General features: G+C 34.7%; 1 long non-coding RNA gene across 2 annotated transcripts in view; it reads left to right on the top strand.

The window, feature by feature from the left end:
- The window catches only part of LOC134470561 (uncharacterized), a 33,287-nt gene continuing 15,571 nt past the window's right edge, over positions 1–17,716 (top strand). The window contains exon 1 of one of the 2 annotated variants that reach the window (XR_010039504.1): positions 1–114. This is a non-coding gene — a long non-coding RNA (uncharacterized LOC134470561). The remainder of the gene's footprint in view (positions 115–17,716) is intronic. The other variant, XR_010039505.1, reaches the window with a different exon arrangement.

Below are 17,716 nucleotides of genomic sequence, written 5' to 3'. Positions count from 1 at the left end.
ACGGAAGAGCACCTTTTGCTTTGCTATGCCACTCTACCACTCTGTTTCTGCTTTTGAGCCAGCAAATTATGGACTGACATTGTAAAGCAAAATAAACCTCTTCTCCTTAACATGGTAAGTGCTGGATTCTGTGTCTCAGTGATGGGAAAGTAACTATTATGGTTTTAGTGTTACCTAAAAGCCTCACATGTTCAGAGATGGATGACTGGGTTATGAGTGCACTATCCCTCACCTCTTTTAGCAGGAGGAGCCTGGTTAGATGTGTGTCACAGAAGATGTGACCTGGAGGGGTGTATGTCCCTCCCCAACTCCTCTGTTTCTCAGCTTCCAGATCACTATCACAGGAGCAGCTTTCCTCCAACAGATTCCTCTACCATGTCTTTCCTGTTTTGAAGACAACAAACTGCAAACTGCATCTTCCTAAATCTATTAGCCAGGGTAAATTTCTCCTTTAAATTGTTAGTGGAGGCTGTTTCTTGTAGGGACAAGGAAGTGACTCATACAGTGACTAAGACAAATTTCAGTGCTAGGTAAGTGAGATTGTTCGAAGAAGATGTCCTGGGAACTGGTATGTTGCAGGAAGTTTGAAAGGTTTGGAGATACTGGCTAGAAAAACCCTTGTTTGCTGTAGGCCAAGCTTGATGGGAGATTTTGGTTGGAGCTCAGAAAATCAGAATGTTGATAGAAACCCAGACAGTAAGGGCCAGGCTCAGAATTTTCATTTGGAAAATGGACTCAATTGATAGTCAGACTAGAGTCCATGTGTGTTATTCTCTGGGGGTAAAAAAAAAAAAATTGTGTTTTTCCCATGCCTTAAGACTTTGCATGAGGCTGAGATTAAAGGTAGTGAAGTAATTAATTTCCTCTGGCAAAGGAAATTTCAAAGCAGCCCCGTGCTCAGGATATAGTATTGTTGTGACTGCTGGTTGCCTTTAAACACATCTGCAGTGAAAATCAGGAGTAAATATTAAAGACAAAGGATGTGAAAAGCTTGCAATTTCAATGAGATGAAAGGGTCTACATGGTGAGGACATCCATCTACATGGGGAATGTGGTTGCTGCAATGATTGGAGTTAAAAAAAAAAAAAAGCCCAAGTACTTTGCATCAGGACTATAAAGCTTTCATTTGGAAGGAGAGCTCCAGGGTTCTCTGCTCATTCAGGAAACAAGGGCAGTGTTTCCTTGAGTTCAGTCACTTATGGCTGCAAGGGAACCTGGATATGGCTAAATGTGCCAACAGCCCTTGGCATTACCCATGTGGTGCTGGTTTTACAGTCATGCAGAATACAAGAGTTGTGTCAGGGAATTTCTCACTCAGATTTCAGAGGAAGCCTCCGGGAGGCCAGGCAGTCTGCACCAGAGAGGGGCAGTGAAATTGCAAAAATCAAAGATGAAAGAGCAGTAACACTCTCAAAGGTTGAGAGTAATTAATGTAGCTCATTGAAGCTGTTCTATAAATATTAGAGGTCAGCCATTTGGTAAATGTCTTCTCTTTCTTGTAGGCACATTTTATATAAGAACTTTTCCTGCACATATTTTCCATCATTTTATGTGGGGATATAGAAAAGTACTCATGGGTTTATATATATATATATTTTTTTTTTTTTTTTTTTTTTTAATTGGTACCAGGGATCGAACTCACGACTGCCTGCTTGCAAGGCAGGAGCTTATGCCGCTGAGCTAAATTCACAGCCCTCTCATGGAGTTTTTTATAAAGATATTCTGATTTTGATGACAAAAGCTGACTTTAAGTCTAAAGCTTAACTGGGAAGAGATTAGATCTGCCACTAAAAAGAAGGAACCAGGTATGGGAATAGTATTATGAAGAACAGTTATTGAAACCTTGTACACAATTTGCTAAGGAAATTTAAATATGCTAAAGGCAAAACATGATACACATGTATGCCCAGATCATGATTCAGTTTTTAAGCCACTAGAAACGGTTCTTCACTTTCACAGTTCTCTCATGTGCCATTTGAGGTTATCCTGGTTTGAGCGGTAGGGTAGAGTCTAGAAGAAAGTTGTAACATTCTGTAGTAACACATTCTGTATTGTAGAAGAAAAACCATAAAAAATTTAAAAAGCAGACCTCCAAAGTCAAAATTTTAGAGTGATTCAGATCTTCCACAATATGGTTTAAGAAAAAAAAAAAAACAAAAAAAAAACAAAAAAAAACCAAAAAAAAAAAAAACCAACAACAACAGGTGTTATTTAAAAAGAATGATTAATGATTATATTTATAATATATGATGAGAAGTGTTGGTCAGGTTAATCAGAATCATTTTAATAATCAATTTAGTAATCCTACAGTATAAGGAAAATGTACTTTTCCTATTTTTTACACATTACTAGAATGTGGAAAACTAGATCTAAGCCCAGGAATATTTTACCAAGGGAAATTGGAGACTCTCCCTGGGTATCATAAATACAGTTTTCCATCTGCCTGAAACCGTTTAGGTGAAACATGCCTGAAGTAGGGACTGGATCAGAAGATCTCTGGGGGTCTCTTGCAGCCTTTTGAGTCTTTGTGAGAAATTTCTAATCAGCATGTTAATGAGTACTTTAAATCTGTATTCTTGTTTCCTTGAAGATAATTACCAGAAACAGTAAGTGGAGAACACTATTTCTATATGCCTATTTAAAAGAAAAAAAGAAAGAAACAGGAAAGAAAGAGAGAGGGAGGGAAGGAAAAGAGAAAGAAAGAGACAAAGAAGATTCTGCTTCAAAGTAAAAAAAAAAATTTTTTTTAAAGAGGCAATAAAATGTGACCCACTGTATATCAGAAAAAGCAATTACCTGAGAAGGTAACATGGCTCAGTGGTCTCGGAAGCATTGAGAATGTCCAAGGCTATGTGTACTATTGCCTGTTCTTATGATGTCTTGCTGTGTGACCCAGGACAAGTCACTTGACCTTAGTCTCCTCATCTGAAAACACAAGAGCCCAGGAGTTGTGCTTGGTTTCCTGACTAATATCAAGCTACATGAGTTGAATGAAAAATGAATTTCATCTGGCTTCATCACTGCTGCTGCAATGACAGATGGGAATCATATGAATTAGATTAGCCCCTGTGCTTCATTAATGAACAGAAAAAAGTCTGAATAACCTGGGTGTTAAACTTGGTAAACGCTTTAGGGATTCTTAATTTCATACACTTCATAAATAATGACAATAGCAAAAATTTATTTGGATTTCTGCATAAGAAAAATCAATTGTGATATTATCCTTTGTGTTCAGCTTATCTAGTTACTCTAAAATTGGCCCTCAAAGAAAAGGTGTTAGGAAAACCCACACTTAATTAGGCCAGTATCTCATATTCTGCATTTAGTTTTTAAGAAGAAAACACCTTTTTGATAAAATTGATATTAAACTTATGCATAACATGAAAGACTATTCATTCTAAAATTGGCTAAATATTTGTGATACCTTTTAGAGAAGACAAAAAATACTTCAAAAATGTATTAAAATGAACTGGAACTCTGAAACATCTTTGCAAGTTACAATCTTTGAATACATGTAATAACTATCATCTTTATTTCAATAAGTTATGTGTTTTCATTAAAATGAAAGACTCTAATCTTTTCCGTAGTTGGCACTTTGATTTGAGTTGAAATTTTATGCAGCCTTTTGTTCATAAACATTAAAGACAGGGCAGGGATATCAGGAAATACTGCTCTTCTTGAGGTTTGGGGAATCATAAATTCTGGTTCTAACTCTGCTATTCAGCTTTTAGGTGTCATTACGCCTTTGTCTCACCATCTGTACCATATGAATAATCATATTTTGCTAACTCACAGGTGTGTTGTAAAAGATAGGCAATAAAAAGTAACTGAACATGCAGACATTCTCAGGACCAAGACAACAAGGAAAACAAATAGTTAATGAGATACAAAGCAAGCAGATTAACTTTCTAGTGAAACTCCATGAGAATCAAATTTAACTTGAAATCAGAAATATTTTCTAACGCTATTTACCTAATTAATTTTCACATAATTTTTCCTACTTCTAAATTTGGTGAGGAACAATAAGAAATAAAAATATATCTTGACTCTTCAGTAAGTCTGATAACTCTTACATGCAGGATCAGCTAATGGTAGACTCTCATTCTAAGTTTATGTAGTAATTAACATGGCTGAGAACTTCAATTAAAGAAGAGTATGCTTCACCTTAAAAACAGAGACTATGGAAGCTATAAGGACTTCAAGAAATTCCTTATAATCTCTTGTCTTGATATGTATTAACACACACACCCAGCAGGGCTTTGTGTCCCTCCCTTATACATTTTCAGATTTCAAAGACATCAGTTTATAAATATCTAATTTAGGTCAGATGTTTTTACTCTTGAGTATTAAGATACATTTAGAACAGAAAATTCAGAATAGATATGGGTACTAAGCACTAACTTTTCTTATTAAAAGAATATTCCCGTATATGGAAAAAATCATTTTGACTCAAGAAATAAACCTACTTGTTGACTTGTAAGAGGATATGACTGAATGGAAGTAATTCTTGGCCTATAAAAGAAAGCAAAGAATCTCACTTTCTCTTCTTTGTGGTTGAGAGAACATTTCCTATCAGCTACTGCCTAATAAACACCTTCACAGTCTTAATGCCTATACTCCATGAAGGAAATCAGAGTTTGAAAATAAAGAGTTAACAAATGATGTGTTTCCAAGTTCTTTCTTTTGATTCTCTGCGAGGATTTTGCTTTCCATATTATTACTACTATCTTTCAACAAACTCCTTAGCTTTTCCCCTTGTGAAACATAACCTTCTTATAAAATAAAATAAATAAGCAACACAAATAAGCCATGTAGGCACCCAGATTTAGTATTAGGAAAGTCAGCAGGACAAGGCATTTCAAGGATGGATAGTCAAAACTGTTAAAATCATGCACAGTGGATAAAAAGTATGAAGTAGAGAAAAAGCCATTTTATTTCATGATTATCATTTATGACATCCAGAAATGCACTTTCGATTGTATAGGAGCAGGAGGTCAAAATACATTGAGCTAAAGAGTAAGTCATGTTGAGAAGAAAGTGGGGGCAGCAAGTATAAAATACACTTCAAAATTCGAGAGTAAAATGAGAAGAAATCCAAGACACTCGGAATATAACTTCTCCATAATCCTTCCTGACTTCTTGTGGTATGTGCAGCTCTAAGAATACTCTTTAAATTAGTGCTTGCAAGCATCATAGCTTACACAGAAATCCAAGAAACCTTGTTAGGTTTTACCCAAGGTTTCCTGTAGTCCATGCACCCTAGCAGCTTGATGAGGTGTCTGAACTGTTTAATTATTCATTACTTTCTTTTTAACCCCCGTTTCCTGGTACATATTCTTTAAAGTCAACGGTATACCTTGCAGTTAAGGCAACTAAGGGTGTTGATTTAAGATTTCACCCTATCATTAGTTTAAAATAGTTTAAAGCATTTGAATTGTTTTGACTGTAACACTGAAAAAGCAAAATCTATTAATAGAATCAGGAAATGTATACAGTGGAGACACAGTTATGAAACAGTGGCACTGTTATTTATCAAACTCATCTCAAGCTTAGCTATGTCACAGTCATCTAGGGTGCTTATGAATATACACAGATATGCCAGGCAAGGAGAAAGTATGGGGAGAAGATTATCCTTGGGGGAAAACAAAGGAATATGCTTGGCTGTGAGATGTAAGCAAAGAAAAAATCCGTTTATAAGGATGTTCTTTGGAAAATAATAGCCACTTGAGCACTTTAGTAGCTTACTTTTGATATTGTAATTCTCTCATGTAGAAACCAAAGTGACCTGTTGAGAGAGATAGTAAACGTCTGAAGTTGTCACTCAAGAAAAACTAAAAGTTTTAGAATGGTCATTTGTTGAATTCCCTAGGAACCAATGCTAATTTGTTGTTTATAAGGTATCATTTTTTCTACCATCTTAATAACTGATGGTGACTAAAAATCACTGCTGGTTAAATGTTGAAGTAATTGGTATTTCCAGTACATATGGGAATTCTGTTATGTCTGTTCATATTGTCACTTAAGTTGAGTTATGTACATTTCTTAAAATGTCATCAAACAGATTCCTCTGTGATCCTGTATTGGAGCAGTCAGTTATCTTCTACTTATAAGGGCATAAACACAAAGCAGTGGGGCATGAATTTGATATGAGTGAACCAAATACTCATCAGAGGAGGAATGAGCACAATTAGGTAATTTTCTGCAAAGAACAAATTTTAATTAGAGCTACAAATTGAAGGTTATTCATATACTTATTATTGGAATGCTTGTTAAACATTTGCAAGTACATACAAAAAATGCAACTATAGGCAAGGGATATTGCTGTGTACCTCAGAACAGAGTAATGAATTTCCAAAGCAATGAGAAGCTGGTGTGATTAATTCAATTATAGCACAGGATTATCTTTAAAGTGTTTCACAGTCATTTGTCAGAAAATTCCAGGTAATTGAATAGTAACATTTTTAACTTTCAGCATCATATGAGTCAGTTGAGAGCAATTACTATAAGTTTGGTCAAAGGGAAAAGGCCTATGAATCTTGGAACAGTTTGACATATGTCACAATTATCTTGTCAAAACCAAAGGTACTAAAAATGATCATTAACAAGGATGAAGGAAGGCAATGCTCTTGATGTGAGGCTGTGCATAACTATCAATGGTTAAACACGTTTTCTATTTTTTAAACATATTTCTGTGTTGAATTTTTAACCTCAAAATATTTCTGGAAAATATCTCCCCTCAAATGTTGCTCTGTATTTGTGCATACACATGAGCACACAGACACACACACACACACACACACACACACACACACACACACATATACTTGAGTACAAACAGGTAATGGCTGAGCTAATGGACTGGCTATACATTATCCAAATAGACACCTAGGATCAATTTCTAAGTGTTAATATTTTGCTTTTTTATTTTAGTTAGTAGACCTCCATCAGCTGTGTTGAAAATAATATTATTAAAAACTATATAGCTGTCGCTGTCAGTGTAAGTGGAAAAAACATCCTTATAGTTTTCAATCAACCAATCTTTTTCTAAAGACTATTTGAGGAAGGTCCAGAGTCCTTTTTGTTGAAAGAAAATTATCTCTTCACATCTACAGATAATAGTCACTAAAGGCCTGATATTAAGTCCTACAGAATAAGAGTATAATACTAAAATTAGGTGGGGGTGGACAGGAAGTGCTTGCATTATCTTTGATACATCTCTGTAAACTGAAAATTCTAATATAAAAGATGATTTTTAAAAAGAAAATAACAGTTGCAAGATATAAATGCACCTAAAAGAAATACCTGTAAAGGAGAAAATAACTGATAGAAAAATAGTCACAGATGACAAAGTGAAAAATAGATTCAAGACACTGGGGCTGACGATGTGAATATATTTTGGGAATTCTATAACCATTGAAATTGAGCCACAGAAAAGTCATGTAACTTGCCCAAGTAATATATTTTCTAATATTTATCTTAATATGTATGCATAAAACTTATTTAGAAATTTAGTACATTCAAATAAATCTAAAAAGTTATTTCTATAAATGACAAACTTTATAAAATACGAGTTTTAGGAAAGCGTTATGTCATAACTTAATTGGGAGCATTTTTACCTGTTTCAGTAAGACAGTAAATAATGATGCTTCTGACTATCTATTACATCTTAGGTTATGTGGAGCACCGTTAACAGGAATTTTCCGTATGTGCCACTCACCTTCCTTTTTAATACTTCAGATTCATCCCTTTGCACATTTGTAGCAAGTAACAACTTCATTCTAGCAATTCTGCTAAAAACTAGTAATAAATAGTTTTAATGAGGCACAAGATTGTGCTAAAAGTGTTCATAATCAAGTTGGGGAGAAAAGTAGAGGGAAATAATCATACTATAATGAAATAAGCACTACAGTAAAGGCATATGTAAAATATTACTGGAGCATCTATAGGGAATTCACTGGCTCTGCCTTGGAGATTCTAGGAATACTGCAAAGACAAAAGGAACTAAATCATGAAAAGTAGTTCATTAGACAAAGGGGAAAATAAAACATATTTTGAGCAGAAGGAACAATGTCTGTAAAGCAGTGATGCAGTAACCTGGGCTACTGAACAAAGTGTGAAGATCTGTGTGGTAGAAAAGCAGGTAGGAGAGGAACTTAGGGGGTAAGCTGGAACCAGCCTTTAGGGATCTTTCTTGCAATGATGAAGAGGTAGTTGTAATGGAAATTGCTAAAGAATTTTTTTTCAAATTTGGAGTGTTTCATTTATTTTTTGTTGTGTTACAATAAAAATTGTGAGTGTATAATTTTGTAGCATTAAGTACATTCATATTGTGCTACTAACATTTGGTTTTGAGAAAATAATTTTGTGGAAGACGAACATTGGATAAAATTAATGGAGTATTTCATTTGGCTTAAGTGTCCAAAATTAGAACTACAGACTTCCAGACTGAGACCCTTGGGTAAACTTTGCAGGAGGAGAATATAAATGAGATCTATTGTAAATATGTTATGTTTGATATGTATGTGAGACACCTATGGGAAACCCTCCAGTACATAACTGAAAATGTAGTTTAAATCTCAGGGAAGATGTAGAATTAGAGGCATTAGTTTTGTTGAAATAAACTGTCTTAAAGAACACATAAGAATGTGAAGAAGATGGAATCAACATACAAGAATATGAAGACAATGGAGCATAAGAACAACGGCATAAGAATGTGAAGACAATAGAACCTTGATGAGACTCAGTATTTAAGGATTCTCTAGGAACAAAGAATAACAAACGATACAATCAAGGAATTGTATCAGAGCAGAGCAAAGGACTCAAGAGTCAGATATCAACATCCAATAAGAGATGTATTTCAAGTTGCAAGAACATCTGACAGCATAAAATATTAATTTCAAACTATATCTATAATCATTGGATTTGACAGTTGAGGAGGAAAATAGTAACTTTAGCAAGGGTGATTTATTTATTTATTTTTCTGGGACTGGGTATAGAAGTTGCAACCTTGTAAGATGCTTATGCCACTGGTCTAAATCCCTAGGCCTCAAGGGTGATTATTTAAGATTCAGAGGATGAAGTTACTAGCACAAGAGGGTTACAGTAAGTGAAGAATAGTAGAAAAGTAAATATGAAAAAATAAGAATAATGGTAGATAATATTTATGTAATACTTAGACCAGGTCAAATGTCGCGTCAACTGTTTTATATTATGCCACTGAACTCCGCAGTTACCTTCTCGCACTAGAGAAAAACGTTTTACAAAACAGGACACTCAGAATTAGAGAAGTTATATGACATGTCTAAGGACATATAATCTTTTATATCTTTCTTGAGTACTTGAATTGAATTTCTATCATTGCAAAATGCAATTGCCATAAGTAAATGGAGGGGAAGAGGGGTTGAAAGGAGAACAGAGAAATGGGAAAAAAGGAGGAATCAAGAAACATCATGTACAGGTACAAATCCCTTATATGAATGTGATCATTGTGCATATATAAGTTGTACGAATAAACTTAATTTAAAAAAGAAGTAAATGAGCATGCAGATTACAAATAAATGTAAGCATAGTGCATTCCTTCAAGAAGTTTGGATACAAGAAAAGTAAGGAAAGGAGTTCAGTCTGTAAGTGGAACAGGCAGTAATATGAAGGCAGGTTTTTGTTCTGGTGCTGTTGTCACTCATATGACGAAAGCAGAGTTGTTTTAAGAATGAGTAAGACTCGCACGACCTAAACTAGATAAATAAAACAAAATCCTGTGCTGAAAGAGGGAAAGGGATAAGGAATGGAATGAGATCACAGATCAAAGAGTGGTAATGCCAGCTCTTGTGTCAAAGGTTTACTCTCTGAGAAGAGAAAACTGATCTAAGAGAGAAGAGAAAAAGATGTGTGATATTTTACACAGATACCTGAGTCTAGTAGAGATGTCATGGACGTTTTCACTGATGTGCATCTTTTCTAATAGTTTGGGACATGGCTGAGGATTTGAAGAATCAACACTTAGAACAAATGTTTCAAGGAACTGGCAAAGAAACTAATTGTAATAGCAATACTGGCACACTTTAAAGTAGAAATCATAACTTTGTGTGAATGCCGAGGGACATTTTAATGTGGCTCATATATATCCCAGGGTATAAAGCACAGATAATAAAAAAAGATTAAAGGTGGTGCTTGTATTGGTCCATAAATATTAATTTGTTCTGAGAGTATTTGTATAAAGATGAGAAAGGGAGAAGGACTCTGGAAAGAGCTAAACTGCCATGATGGTGAATTAGGCACATAGTTGCTAGACAGGTTAATTGTTGAACTGCTAGCTGAGATGAATGAAAAGCTACAGTGTAGAGAAGGACACTGAGGAATATGAAATTACAGGTGGTCTGAGAATGCCAGAATTTCAGAGTTGAAGCTTTTGGGGGCATCCTGAGATACGGCTACATTGAGCAGTACATCTTAAAAATGTCTTGCTAAAGGAGGAAGAAAAACCACAACATTAAAGCTAGTGTTTGATAAATTGAGCAGTAGTGTTAAGTAATTTGGAGTTTTACTTCTAGTTAAGTAATTTTGATGCAGAAAAGTGAATCTTAAGAATAAAATTCCACCAAAACACAGAAATTCCTTTTGATTTCATTAAAATCAATCTTTCTCACCATTCTGACAATCAGTCTTTGTGTCACCCTGTAGTAATCCTACAGGATGCAGTTCCTCTTTGACCCCCAGTTCTGATTCCTGTGGTTGCTATTCTGTTTCTAGAAACTTGTATTTCCTTCATGGTTAAATCTCTGAGAATATCACCATTGCTCTTTTCCTGAATGGTTTGTTTTTGTGTTCATGATTAGTCACTGATGACTGGCAGTTATTTTTGAGGATTTTTTTCACATTCTCATAGCTCTTTATTGCTTACACTGTGCTTACATATTTGCATAGTGTCAGTTTGCAAAATGTACTCCATCGGCATTTATGTGACATTTTATTATCTCATCTTTTTTGTAGTCTTCTTGTCCTCTGCCTTTGTCACATAACTTAAAAAAAAAAAAAAAAAACAAACAAACAAGCAAAAAAAAAACTGTTCTGTTGAGAAAGAAACCCCAGCAGGCACATAAACAGATATCCAAACCTACCATTGTCATGTTAGGTAGGCTCTGGGTAGTAAGATGAACTGGTTCATACCTCTGAATCTCAATCAATAAACACAGAATTACTTGAAAACTGAAATCTACACACAATCAGGTAAACTATACCTACAAGTTTCCTTCAAGGTTCTCCCACTTTAGGATTACTACCATGTAGCAACACGAACTTCCTGATCCAATTATGAGGCTACTTATCTTAAACTATTTACTGGTTCCCCCAGGTACGGTTAATTATTTCCTTGCCTGTGTTCTTAAGAACTCTGCTCATGTAGATCGTTTATCATTTATCACATCATGCTGCACAATCTGTTTCTAGGTCTTAGTCTGTCCTTCGACTGAGTGGCTTGACGTTTGAAACTGCTTTACTTACATTCACTACCAATACAAAAAAAAAAGTGTCATATATAAAATACATTTTATGTAATTGGAAACACGTTTTCAAACACTTTTGTTACAGTGGAAAATATATGAAAAAAAGCATATAAATCCTAAGTGTGCAACTTGATGAATCACAGAGTACATCCAAGTTTTATCATAAAGTAACCACAGAATCACTCTCATCCTCTTCTCACTTTGGGGCACCGCTCAGGGCTACACTGATCTCAGAGTCACGGTCCCTTCTTCATGCCCCAAAGGGACCACATCTACACGTGTAATACCTAAATTAGCCTCAGAGTAAACAATAAAAACAAATTATAGTTTTTAAGTTTTTTTTTTTTTTTTACTAAATGACCTTATGATTTCCTTACTTTTTATTTATCATGTATACATATGAAAAACATCAACTGGTGATTTCCAAACTCAGGATAATTAAAATTTGATTATAGCAATAAACATATCCCATGGCACTAGTGATGCTTATCTAATTTGAGCATACAGGAAGATATGTATGACATACTAAAAAGTAACTGTCGATTATTTCTCTTATTGTTTCACGAAAATAGGAAGCAGACATTTCAACATGTAATTTGTAAGCTAGAAGTTTAGTGGCTGTTAGAGACTGTGTTGACACCAAGTTAATTTGTTGAAATTCTAATGTCCAATATGATATGACCTTTCTAGAGACAGAGAGATATGTTCCTGGGTTGGGGGCACTCATAATGGAAATAACAGTAATATAAGAAACATCAGACCTCCTCAACTGCCCACAAGGAAGACATGTGAGCACATGCAACAAGAAGGGAATCATTAACAAATCAAAAAAAGACTCAGGAGACTCTAATCTTGGACTTCAAACCTCCAAAATGGCAAGAAAATAAATTGCTGTTTATTAAGCTACCTAGAGAATGGCATTTTGGTTATGACAGATGTAAACAGAATAAGACAAAGATATTAGAAATTTATATGATGTTTTACCATAAGTTTTTAAAATGTATTTGTCATAGTTTTCAATTTCCTAGAATGTATGCAGAAAATATATAAGAACCCTTAGAACTATATTACTATAACTGGTATATGTATTGCTTTCTAATCAGCCAGGAATGGTGATCCACACCTGTAATGCTGGCACTTGGGTATCTGAGACAGGAGGATCCATGCAAGTTCCAGGTCAGCCTGGGCTGTATTGTCTCAAAACAAACAATGGAAAAGAGAAACAAATCAAATTTTGTAACTGAGGGCTCAGTGACAGTTTCTTTTCCAAATGTTAATGATATAACTACAATATTATCTAATTTAAATAAATTATTTTACTAAAAGCAAAGGTTCTATGTCAGGATTATTTCATCCCTAATTCCTTCCTGGAAACATGTTGGCTGTCACATTCACGCTGTGTATGTGGGATGTGAACACTAACAAATTCTGAAGGATAGAAAGGATGGATGCTGCTGAATGTCCTGCAAAGCATGGGACAGCTCCTTACAGCAAAGAACAACACAGCACTAAATACCAAGTGCCAATGCTGAAAAGGCCCGATTTAAAGGAATTTCCATAGAAAATTGTTCTCTTTTACACTTATTGTTATCAGTTGGATTTTGTGCTGCCTAAACTTTAAAAGATACCGAATTCATGTTGTTTTTTATTTTGCTCTGCATTTCTAATGTCAAGGGGATTATTATCAATTTAAGGAATATTAAAATTAAAACACCTGGAGAAATTCAGAAACTGGAAATGTTCAAGCACCCGTTCTGTACATTCTGTCTTCTAAATTTAAAGGAAAGATCTGCCTTGGTTTAAAAGTGCCTTGGACTATATTATAGTATTGGATAGATATTATTATTATGATACAATTATTATAATTGTATGTATAGATATAACTATTATGAATACTCTTAATCATCCAGATGCACACTTCTCTTGTTAACACTGCTGAATTCTATTTCCAAAACTATGATACCAGGATCTAAATTATATTTGCATTCCCTCTTGTGCAAATTAACAATACATAAAAACATCTTTTCTAGTGTAAAGGATACCAGAAGAGCTTACTTCCTAGAGCATGAGTTATAGAACTGTGAGAGCTGTGTTTGGCTTTTTAAAAATGGTGAAACATAAACGATGACTCTTTTATATGACTTTGCCAAAGGTAAAATTCCAATCAATGGTGTCACTTTAGCAGAAAAATATTGCTATTTCCTTATGATTTACACTAAGGCATGTATATTAGTAAAGAAGGAGAGGAGGAAAGAGGCAAAGACGAGGCACCAGAGGAGACAGATTACAAGGGAACTGTATACATTATCACCCTGAAGTCAGTGGGGGAAGGCTGCTAAATGCTCTTACAACTGTAATAGCCTATCTCATGTTAATTCTAGCCTGAAGCTTCCTGACACTCCTGTTCAGGGATAATGGGGGCAAAACTACTCTCTCTCTCTCTCTTTTTCTGGTTGAACAGCAGATTTTTTTTCCCAAGGATGTCAAATAAATTAAGCAGTCTTTGCAAACAGCAAGACAAAAGCCCTTTTGCTTTGTAGGAATTCCCAGTAATAACATGCAAGAGTTATTACCCTTGATACTTAGTGGATTTTTTAATGGCTAGCAATAATCGTTTTGATTGAATATTGGCTTATAATAGGCTTGTAAAGGAATTTAAGCACCTTTAACTGCTTTCAACCTTAGCTTCTTATGCCTAGGGAAAAATCTTTGAAACAATAGATCTTGTAGTCATTAGCATGAAAATATTTTATAAAAAATGGAAGTTAATATCTATTGACCTCAAGAGTGAAGTCAATTAAAATTGACTGGTTCTGTTAATTTTTAGTAATTTAGTACATTATTGATCCTCTCCTTCCAAAGAGAAAATTATTCTATGATAAATTGTAGCTTAACCTCCTTGGTTATTTATCTCTCTATTTTGCAAAGGTATTTCATGATATTCATAATACTTGGTATACAGATAAACTGGGATTTCATGAACTAATCAACATATTTCAGACTTTTTCAATCACCTGAGAAAAACGTTGACATATTTAATAAAAGAAACTAACACTGTTTGAAATATTAGAAAACAAGGTTGTTTTAATGCTATTTGTCTGATATTTATGTCTCCTCAAAGAGACTCCTTAGAAATTGTACCCTGCTTTACTAGACTTTGAGCATAAAGGAGAAATACTCTAGAGGCTAATCTACTGAAAAATATGGGCAGTAATCACACTCTGAGGCAATGGAATCCACAAAACTCGGCTTCCACAGCAAAAATGGCCTGCAAGGGAAGCGAGTTTGAGGTTAGATTGGACTCTGAAGAATTATGAAAAATGATTTCTTATGTTGTGTTATCACTTCCTGTCTATCAGAGCTGGATAGTATCAGTAATTGAAAAATGTACTACTTGAGACCCTGGAGTCTTACTGCCCAAAGAATACCAAAGCACAAATCTATGGGGAAGACAGTTATAAATTTTAAGGTCTGTAACCACTATTCTTCTGCTTTGAAGCTACTCCTGGTAAAAATGATGGGCCATCTCAGGTTGCCAGGAAATTTCTATTATTATTGTTTTTAAGTCACTATAAAAAAGGAACTCCGAACTACTCTTGTTATTTTATTTTATATAGTATTGTATAATTTCTTTTATTTTTATTCATTGATGAGTTTGATTTTATTTATATGTGCGATTCTGAGATTTTTCTTGTATCTTTACATTGAAATTCTATAGTTCCTTCTTATATACATGTACAAAAGCTTACCATTACATAAAATTTTTAAAGTAAGAAGTGATATAAGTCCTTGAACAATCCCGAAATTAGAAGTTGCCCAGATATTCTTGCACAGATTAAACAGACCAATTAATAATAAAAATCAAATTGACTTAAAAAAGCAACCCCTCATAATTTTAGGATATATTTCTTGACTTTTATGTGCAAGTTAATGATAAGCCATAATCAGTATAATGTGCAGGGCGAGTGACACATTCAACATATTGGACTAAATGGGGGTTTAATCTCTTTACTGATCACAAGGGCACATTTAGTTTGAAGTGCAGCCAGCAGTGTTAGACAACCTGCTCATGGCATAAATTTAGCAAGTTGCCTCCGACTAGTTTGTATTATTATTTAAATGGGCATTTGAAATTTAGAGTACATTTCAGATTGTCTACAACCTCCATGTTAATGAGAGATCATATGTCTTAACGTTTTGTTTCTCACCAGGCTTGCTTCCCCCACCCTAACTTAGTGGTACTATCTAGCCATTCTTTAAGTATCTTAAGAGAACAAGCCTCCCTTCTTCCTACCGCATATTTCTTACAGTGTCTCAGGCCAGACTCTGCTGACACCTGCATTAATAGCAGGATACATAATGTACTGTTAATTGTCTCTCCCACAGCTCAACTCCATTAGCTTAGATAATTGACTGTATGTATAACATTCATAAGCAGAAAAATGTGCTATAGAAAAATATGAGATAAATGGATTTTTACTTTATATGAGTTTTGTGTGGTGTTAGACATTATACAGCTTCTGGAGTTTCAAGGGGAAGCATCTGCTTTTCCTTTGTTGGGGAAATCATTATGAATTTGGGATGAGATTTGACAAAAGGATCAAAGTGTCACTAACATTTTTGTTTGAAAAGGCCTTGAAGAAAGAAAGTTTCAGTGGGGGAAAGTTATTCTGTCATGAGTGAGAGGACTGGAAGCACCAAATATTGATGAGAATTGGTGAAAATCAATAAGCATGACTTCCAGGCTGCCTGGATCCTAAGCGAATTCAGGGAAAACTGATCATCAGTGAAAGTTATTTAGAAAGTGTGCATAATCTTTCCTAACTATGTGATTAACCCAATGGGCTGCTCTTGGGAATGTTATCTCTCCAAGATGGTCGGTAGCCTCCTTAAATGGCCATCAAAATCAAGTATTAAATACTAAATAATTTCTTCTAGCAAGAAAACAGTGACCTAGAATTTAGGCCAAGGAACCATAATGGCTGTGGATGTACTAGAATGTGGCTTGCTATTTGTGCCATTTGAACTGTTTCCTAAATTGCACCTTAGATTTGTGTTGCATTAAAGGAAAAACAATAAATACACACATATGAAATAATCATTACAAGTCTACATTACCTTAAATATGTAAAGAGGGCATATCGGGAGAATGAGAATGGAAATAAATTTGGCATAGTTGCCAAAGAACTTCTTAAAAGTTGAGCTATTTAAGAAATCCTTAGATTAGAGAGGGTTAGAAAAATGTTCCACTGTGAAATAACAATGCGGCCTTTCCCTTTTTGTGTTACATTAAATTTACACTTCTTTAATTTTCATATTTTCAAATTAGTTTTCACCATAAAGACAAGGGCTGTATCATAATGAGGACTTTAGATTACTTACCGAGACTATCTGATACATTACTTCTCAGGTTCTTGGCGGGGGAGCTTTTGTTCTTTTATATCTCTGATGTGTTGACCTTACAAAAATGAATGTACAGAAGAAAAAATGTGAGACATAGTTGTTTGGAGCTGTTTAAAAATTCAGATTGTATCTTGCTTTGTTCCTTGTATGTAAAGCAGAAAGGTTTCCATTTGTGTTTCTGCTGACTCGCACATTTCACACAATAGGCCTTGTTATTAAGGACCCGATCATGGTCAGTGCAATTTGCAGCGTTAGCTAATTTTTGAAACTATTAGTGAATTTGAAATTAATTACAGGCTATTTTGTGTTCATTAGTGTCCAGGAAGGAGTTTACATCCGTTTGTTTGTTTTTAATTGAGGAACGGGGACAAAATTTTTTAAAAAAAGCTTTCACTCAAGTGCAGAGATAAAGTGACCCTGAAACAGTGATAATATGTAGCAGCAAAGAATTGAACCCGATGATTTGGCAGAGTGCACATATGTTTTTATCCTACTTGTTATTTGTGTGTCTCAAAGCCTGGAATAAGAGGAGCAATGAAATAAAGAAAATGGCACAATGTTGGAATTTCATGTACACTATTAAAAGGGTTAAAGTATTCCATATAAGCATTCCATATAATCAAGTAATTTATTAGGTTTGTGAGGTTAACTGCTTACAGCTAAGCAACTTGTGGCTTAATTGCTTCTCACACTACACTAGAGTTCGGAATGTCTCTCTGGCCTCTATCCCCAAAGCAGGAAAGTCAGCCCGAGGCACAGAAAGTGTGCTGCAGGAAACAGTAGGTAGCATAATTCAGCCATGTCAAATTAAT

The sequence above is a fragment of the Cavia porcellus genome, unplaced genomic scaffold (genome assembly GCF_034190915.1).
Source record: "Cavia porcellus strain 051 isolate PalLab524CR breed Dunkin Hartley unplaced genomic scaffold, mCavPor4.1 scaffold_15, whole genome shotgun sequence".
Lineage (NCBI taxonomy): Eukaryota > Metazoa > Chordata > Mammalia > Rodentia > Caviidae > Cavia > Cavia porcellus.
This window is presented reverse-complemented; position numbering and strand designations above follow the sequence as displayed.